This window comes from Notechis scutatus, chromosome 1, assembly GCF_049901735.1.
Source record: "Notechis scutatus isolate UNSWTSFEM ecotype Mainland chromosome 1, rNotScu1.2, whole genome shotgun sequence".
Classification (NCBI taxonomy): Eukaryota; Metazoa; Chordata; class Lepidosauria; order Squamata; family Elapidae; genus Notechis; species Notechis scutatus.
This window is the reverse complement of record NC_142009.1, coordinates 275720776-275729688: the sequence shown is the minus strand read 5'-3', so window position 1 is coordinate 275729688 and position 8913 is coordinate 275720776. Positions and strand designations below refer to the sequence as shown.

At 35.7% G+C, this 8913-nt stretch overlaps 1 pseudogene; it reads right to left on the bottom strand.

The window, feature by feature from the left end:
• Positions 1-543: 543 nt before the first annotated feature.
• LOC113414372 (cytosolic phospholipase A2 epsilon-like) overlaps positions 544-8913 on the bottom strand; it is a 21562-nt pseudogene continuing 13192 nt past the window's right edge.

The window sequence follows — 8913 nt, the reverse complement described above, 5'->3', positions numbered from 1 at the left end:
GGTGAAGACTTGCAAAATCATTATTTAGGTTTTTAAAGTCTATGTTTGATTTTTAATGTGTATCTTATGCATACATGCACATTTGATACATAAATTACTTAATACAGCCATCTTCAAATTTATAAACTAAGTCCCAAATTTGAAATTCAGAATCCTTTGCCATTTAATGACTGTACTTCAATAAAGTTTATAATATGCTGGACAGGAATTTAATTTGTTATTCTAATTCCATACCGTAAAGCAAGTTTTGAATACATAATTTCCGAGCACTATCTCTCAATATACCTCTTCCTTGCAAATGAACAAAGATAAAGCATTTTTGAAGGAGGGGAGGACATGCCAAATAAATGCATTGATCACAACAAATGGATTTAATTAATTTCGGTAAGCCCTCCTTCAGTTCAGAGAGCTCTAAATTCTGTTCCAAATTGGTTTTTCTAAATCTGATGCCTATCCTATTTCCCAGGTGTGTATTACTGGCACAAATGAATTAAACCTGTTAGCTTCCCGGGTTAGAAAATATGGAGAAAGCATTGGAAAGGATTAAAAAGAGGAACGGAAATTCTGCTGCTTTTTTCTTTCAACTGCTGTCCGTAAAGCCTGAAGAATCATATGTTCATTGTTCAGAATATTATATTCGGTCAAATTTATCAGCTTATTGAAGTTCTCCTCTGAGTATTGCAGAATGCCAGTAGCGTATGGAGAAAAAATAGTGCTAGTGACATCAGCATAGCCATCATCCATCTCATTTGGACTACGTTCTATACCTGCAGAAACAGAAGGGAGGGAGGGAGGAAGATAGCAAACAGATTTAATACACAGTTGTAATCTAAAATTGTTCATTTTATGAAGTATTGAAAATAAGATATGAAGATAGGAATGCTGCATCTAACTCATATTTGCATCAACATATAATACAAGCTTCATTAGTAACAACAGTGAAGGAGGAGGAGAATGGAGCATCTGCCTTCGTTCCTAAATTGTTCCATGCTGGTGAGAAAAAGGATGCCTATGATAACATGAAATTAATTTAGTTGAAATTGTAATTATATTGTATCTCTTTTATCAATACTAATTACACGGGAATTGAAATTTAAGATTATTGAGATATGAGAGAAAGTTGATTAGGTTAAGACTAATTAATATTAATGTTTTATTCTCAACCATCTACAGTCTCATTACAGATTGACATGCAGAAACAAAAGGAGAAGAGGATGATAGCAAATAGATTTAATACACAGTAGTGATCTAAAATTGTTCTTTGTATGAAGCAATGAAAATAAGTTCAGAAAAAAGGAATGCTCCATCTAATTCATTTTCCTTGGAGTATTAGCCCTAATGTTGTCAGGTTTTGGAGTTTGCTAAAAACTCATCCTTTCTATATTGTCTTTTTCCAGCAAGAAATTCTCACTAGTATTGATAGCAATAGCACTTAGCAATAGCACTTAGACTTATGCACCATTTCATAGTGCTTTACAGCCCTCTCTGAGCAGTTTACAGAGTCAGCAAATTGCCTCCAAAAATCTGGGTCCTCATTTTACTGACCTTGGAAAGATGGAAGGCTGAGTCAACCTTGAACTGCTCAGAATCGAACTCCTGGAGTGAGCAGTCAGTTAGCCTGCAATACTTCATTCTAACCACCGTGCCCCCACAGCTCTAGTATTACTAGTAATACTACAACTAATATTGATCTTTATTTTCATTTTATATTTGAACATAGATATTTTTGACATTTATATTTAATTGTGTTTTACTAATCTAAGTGAAATGTTAATATATGTGCCATATGCTAAAGAAATACATTCATTTTATACTATTACTTAAAACTTACCATCAATTGATTTAGGATGCACATACATGAGAAATGTATAGGAAAGCAAAGTGGTCCCCAAGTAGCTTTTGTAACTTACCAGGTGACTTGTATTTTTGGAAGGTGTCACACACTAGTGGAAAATACAGCAATATAGGAGCCTTTGGACTCTCTGCATCATCAAAGAGATAACATTCCTTGAGTTGCTTCTTGTCTTCTTCTGTCAGATCAGCTTTAGGGAATGGGATGCCTTGATCGTGATAGTACCTTGTGCTTAAATCCAGTGGCTAAAGCATTAAACACAAGAGTAATCAAGACCCAAGAGATATAAATACATCTTTTTATTTCACAAAGGCTAGACAACTATGGACATGCAAGTGTCAGGAATACCATAGGCACATCACACCTGGCAGAAATACAGAACACAGAAGAATAGAGTTAGAAGGGAGCTTGGAAATCTCCCTAGCACTGCTGTTTTATAAGAGGTGAAGAAAGGCGGACTTTCAAATAACCTTCAAATAATCTTCTTGTAATATTTAGAACTGAAACATGAATGAAGAGACCAGTGGCTAAAGAGAATAAAGACATTTCTCACCAATATCTGTGATCCTCCACTGTAATTTAAATGTATAATAATGTCCACTTGTCTTTCTGGTCTTAAAAGAGGTGGGCAGCTGGTATTGATAAAGAAAGCTGTGTCTACAAGCTCCAAGTAGTCTTCAGACTCAGTCAGGTGATTGGGGCTACAATCCAGTACAGTATCTGAAAGACAAAATGCATATTTACCATATCCAACATTTTAAAGTGATCTTGGCCTGCTATTAGGACTTCCAACAACATCTGGAGAGTCTCAGGTTTTCAGTCCATGTTGTAAAAGAGGTTTATAAACAATGAAAGCAAAAAGAATGCAAATAATCCTCAGTAACGTTTTACTTGCAAAGAATTTGGGGGAAATTATCTGAACAAGTGGGTTTTTTTTAGTCAAAAACTTTAAAATATAGTTCAAAATGTTTATAACTAAATTATAATTATGATTAAAGACTGAAATCTAGCTTGTGATGCACTATGGGCAGTGCTGTCAGAAGAGTTGACTGTGAAAGTATTGAGAGAAAAATATCATCTTTCCCTCAATATTTACAGAACAGCTTCAACCTTAAACCTGGGAAATTAGAATGATTGGCTGCACTGCAACCTCTCAGTTAAAAATTAAAAGAGATGTCCATTCTTAGAAGTATGTATTATCAACTATATTTCAGAACCACAAACAAGCTGGGCTAGACTATCTCCAGTATCACCTGGATGGAGACTTGAAATTTTCAAAGCATCAAACAAATCCAGCAATCTCTATATACCTCTCATTCATAGAATAGTCTAAAGACTTAATCCAGAAATATATTATGTCAGGGATGGTAATGTAAGGAAAGATGATGAATTCATGTCATGGAAATTGAGAATATTCCCTATATCTGAAAAAAAGAAATTTTGTCTATATTACCTTTCCACGTAGAAAAACTGTTGTTCTCTAAGTATTCGTTGTTCAGCTGCAGACCTTTAATAAAATTGGAATAGCATGCAACAACTGGACGCACAGTTACAACATCTCTAATCACATCTGACACAAAACCATTAGGGATGAAGAGACGTGTTGGCTGCACATATGGTCTCTTGGGCAACCAAGGGGGAATATCTTCTTCTGCAAAACAGAGAAAACTTTATTTAGATCCATCATTCAGACAGCCAGTTCAGAGAGGCAATGCATCTAATGAGAGTGATGATCCCTGAGCGTGGGCTCCAGCAGAAGCCCAAAAGCTTGAAACATGAATCTTCTGGTCCTGGTGACCGACCCAGATTGGATCCTGCAACCTTCTGTTCTTGAAAGAGTCAAAATAAGACAATTTAAGAGTGCAGTTTGCAAAGATAAATGTCAAATAAAATTGAACGTTACTTAAAAGGACAAATTCAAGTCCCTGCAATTTTACCAAATGTTGATTTTGTAGAAAAATAATCATTTCCACAATATTCTTATATTTTCTCCTTTGGATAGGCCTTCTAGTATATAAACCATACAGACTCTTAGCCCTAGTCCAACACTTTACCACGTTGTTGCCATGTCTGTATTACATTTCCCAGGTAAGACCAGAGGTGGTATTCAGTAGCTTCTGACCAGTTCTGGAGAACCAGTAGCGGAAATTTTGAGTAGTTCGGAGAACCGGCAAATACCACCTCTGACTGGAGATTTTACAGATATCCTTCCCCTGCCACGCCCATCAAGCCACGCCCACAGAACCGGTCGTTTTAAAAAATTGAATCCCACCACTGGGTAAGAGGTATAGAAGTTAAGGCCCTGGTTGGAATTGGCCTTTAAGAAATGTCCCAGGGATCACATTCCTCAAGTTCGGCATTGGCCCAGGACAAAAACTACCTTTCAGTTCTGTTCTAATTGGAAATATGGACTTCAGTCCATCTAGAGCAGGATTCTCCAAAGTGATCGGGATTGAACCCCAAGAGTTGATAGGTCTATCCAGAGAAGATAAAAAGTGGGTGCACCTCTCCAAGCTTTCCATTTCCAATTAATTAATTTGACACCAAACATCTCCAAAAGGCACAGCAAAGAGAAGCATTTTCTGAGCAAATTAATCAAAAGAGAAATAACAGTCTACTAACCAATTTCATACATTCTAGGTCTTGTCCATCTATGCCAGAAGTCTTCTGAACATTCTGCTAAATATAAGGCATCAAGGAGACTCTGGGAATAGACATTACTCCACATGCCTGGGAAACAAAGAACATTTAACAAGAACTTAGTAGGTTTTTAAAGTATGTGCCATCCCCATTACACTAAGATGAAAATCATATCAAAAAGTATAGAAGCTATTCATATGCCTTCTTTTTTGTACAGTATATATATATTCCCATACTAGAGAGGGAGCTTTATATATACAGTATATTTGTTGGTCTGGACCTCATACTAGAAGTCTCAAAAACATCTCCCTTTAAAACTTACATAGATATTAGCTATTAAGAGTTATATTAGCTACTGGTCAGTAGCAGGCTTTGTACTGCCTCCTGCTGTTCATTAACTAATATAACGGGGGGAAAACTACATAAGCAATTTGTGTTAATATGTATATCTAAAATGTATAAAAATTGGATAAATAGTACATTTTTGCCGTATGAAAGCCAAGAATCTAATGTATTTGTTTAGCTAAATTACCTTGTATAAAACAAAGCCGAGATTCTGGAATCTTCTTCATCAAGTGACCCATGTAGAACTCACTTCCAAAATCTTCTGCATTAATAAATGCTCCATATTTCAAGAAGCCCACTTCATAGGGGGTGAATTCCACCCATTCTGCAGATATAGTACAAATACACACCGGCATAAACACAGACAGGCACAATATGTATATATGAACTAATAATCAGCAGTTTTAAAATTTTGGTTATGTATACTTGTAGAGGAAAATTATAGTTATGTAACATAAGACCACACAGATACAATTCCTTTTCAGGCTGTCACTGCTGATAATTTGCGGGGGGAAAGTCAGTTCAGTGAAAAAGACAAAAGTATATTCATACAGAATGTACTTGTTTCCCTTTCTAACCTGGATTCTAAACCAGATTTCCATGAAGCAGAGGTCTATATAGAATTCAGCCCAGGCTTTGCCATTATCTTATACTTTGTATAAAGCTAAAATTGCCTCCACTGGTCTAGGCTTTACTCTATGCTATTCATTCACCAATTTACATTATCATGTATCAGCTCTGTTATTCCTCATTATTCTCCAACCTTTCTAAGTAAATGGTATTATCTTTAATTTTCCAGCAAAGCTCACTACAATCTGTCATAATTGGATAATCTGCTTTAAATTCAATGTGTAGATGTTCTGAAGCTCTGAGCAATTTGATGTATAATTTGAATGTGCATTGAAACTAAGTTGCAAAGATTTACAAATGATTTTCCCAAAATGTCTAATTTGGATTACACTTGCTAAGCCTATTTTAATTTTGTCTTCATTAGCACAACTTAACAAAGCTTATTAACACCACTTCATAGATAATGTTTTACGTTGAACTTTGATATAAAAGCTATGGGCTTATATTTATGCATGCTATTTTTGAGAATTCCTGAATCAAATTAGCCTCAGAAGATAAGAGCACTTGGACGATCTTGTCTGGCTAAGCAGTGTCATTCACACCCAATTGAAAGACAGATACCAGGGAATACTGTAGGCTAGATTGGAAATTTAAAAATCAGCTTGGAGAAGTCAACAGCAAACCACTACAATTTTTCTTTTTTGGCCTATAAAACTTTATGGACGTTTACCACCTGGCATTTAGTCTTCAAATTAAACTCACATTTTGAAAATAGTGTTCTGTATTTGCATTCTTGTAAACCTGTGTTCTGATTGGCTAAGACGCACAGCACTCGGATTGGTCGAGTGTGCAGCACTGATTGGCCGTTACGAAGCAACCGCGATTGGCCGAGCCGATCGCGGGAGATTTGAATGATTGTCATTGGCTGCGGCGCCCTGTGCAAGACCGATATAAGCCGCCGCTGATCCAAGCCAGGCAAGCCGGTCTACCTCACAATAAAAAGAGCTTTTAAAAGTCACTCGCCTCGCGTCTCTTCTTGGGACCGATCTACCAATATAACAAATAGTATCTTACCTTTGAAATCTAAAGTGCTATATCTTTTCTTGACATTAAGAGCTAGGTAGATAGGAAGAGGGTTTTGACCTAGATTTATTGCCTGTCGTTGATCTGAGAGCTTGTGGGGATCTGGCTGTGCAAGAAAATCAGAAGTTAATAGAAGAGCAAAAGACAGAAAAAAACAAATATTGCTGTCATTTGTGTCCAAATCTTTTCCAGATCATACTTGTATTTAGAAACAATCACCTGATACTGAAATACTTTAATCAAAAATTCAGATAAATGCACTTATTTCTTATACATTTGCATATTCTAATGGACAATTTACAATGAATGGGCCACAAACAAGTTTAACAAAATAAATAAAAATGAAACTTGGTAATAAGTTTCTGAATCACTTATTCCATTTCCACTTATTCCAACAGGTATTTCTTGTACATAGGATTCAAGATACAGATCTGAATTAAAAATAAAGAAAGCAGCAAAGCTGAACTCATGCTTATTACATTATATCCAAAAATAATTTTTAGTTGTAATTGTGTTATAGCCTATCTTTTTACTAGGTTGCTATGGACAATGTTGTGCATGTATTTTTTTTAAAAAATGTTTTAATATGTGGTTAGAATGTCAATTAGTATATCCTGGTATAATTCTGTTTTCACAACACAGGTTTGTCTTCTGTGAAATGGGACATTTCTGGGGGCTCCAAATAACTATTCAAGTCTTCTTACCTAATCTATCACATATATTTGCTACTAGTTGATAGTGGGTGGTGTGGAATGGACAAACAAACCAGAATATTAGCAATTTATATTTTATCTCTTTTGAGGCAGATAATTCCGATAATTAAAGAAACAGTAGTAAGGACCATTCCCTATATTTTTCCATGGTTTATATCACCTTACACTTTAAAGGAAAACATATAAATATAGTACCTCGTCGTGAAACATAGATTCAAGAATTAGTCCCCAGAGATCTGCAAATGTCAGCTTGTAACCTTCATCATGTCTGTTCCACATTTCCTTCTCATAATATTTCAAGTTTTCTCCACTAAAACAGCACAGTTTATTCTTCATCACTTGTTTCCGAACATCCATGATTGTGCCTTCTAGATTCTTGTGTGACCAATATGGATCTCTGAATAAATTGATCATTGTCCTAAGGAAAGGGAATTGAATTGTAAGCCACCCAGAGTCAATTATTGAGATGGGCGGCTATAGAAATCAATCAAATAAATAAATAAAAGCCAGCATTTATGTTTGAATTAACTAGTAATTTTGGACTGATAGACATAGGGTGGTGGGTCTCTGAGCTTGACTGTTTTCTTGCAGATATGTCATTAACCAAACTAGATCAACACTGATGATGTTACCTAGTTTGGTAATGAAACATCTGCAAGAAAACAATCAAGCTCTTCAACTCTGAACTACAAATAGTCTTCTCTATGGGCAAACAAACATAGACATTTACCAACTTATCTCTATCTTCATCATGTTAGTCTGTACAATTCCACCAAGTGGCCCAGAGAACTTTATCACATATTTGCACTTGATAAAATATTAAATATTCATGAAAGGAAAGTAATGTTCAACACTTTACAGGAACACATATAGGCTGTAAAATTATGGGGAGGGATCAGGAAGGGAAGGGCAAGGTTGCAGCACTGAGCGCAAAGGAAACACTGGCATCTCTGAAAAAACTGGCACTGGAAATTGTCATGGGCTGACTAGAAAGGAAACTTTTAATATATAGTTTTTTTCATAATTATTTCACTTTTCCCATCTCATTAACCCAAACTGTAGCGTGTTAATAAGCAAAGTGCAACACATCAAAAAAAGGACAGTTAGAGGGCTACAAATATTTGTTAAGGTACTCGGACAAAATGCCACAAATTTTCCTTTATTAAAACTTCTAATATAATAGGGAAGGCAGAGAAATGACTTCCCAAATTAGATTTATAGCAGGGGAGGGGAAGAAATCAGGTTGGTTGGTTTTTTAACTGACTGCCAAAGAAACTATTGCAACTTTTGATTGCATTAGCAAAAAAATCATGATCAGCTCATGAGAAAGAATTGTCTATTAATTCAGGATGAAAGGAAAGAAAATAAGGAAGGGCTGGGAAAATAAACATGAGACAGCACCATTGATAATTTTGTCTAGTTTTTATTCCTTACTTTGTTTCATTATAGGCCAAAGGACTATAGATTTTACCAGGACCACGTATTTGAGAAGAGATTTAACCATTAATTCCTTGTGATGATCCAAATAAAAACTCTCCCCCTGGCACCCACATTCTCTGAGTAATGTTGTTCATAGCTTCCTTACCACGTTGTGCCAGATAAACCAGTGATGTATGAAACACAATGCAAGAGATTGAGTTTCTGGAGACCTAATAGGCTCCCATACATGGCTGTCATTGATCTTACTCCCCCAGCTGTAGTCATCAAAGC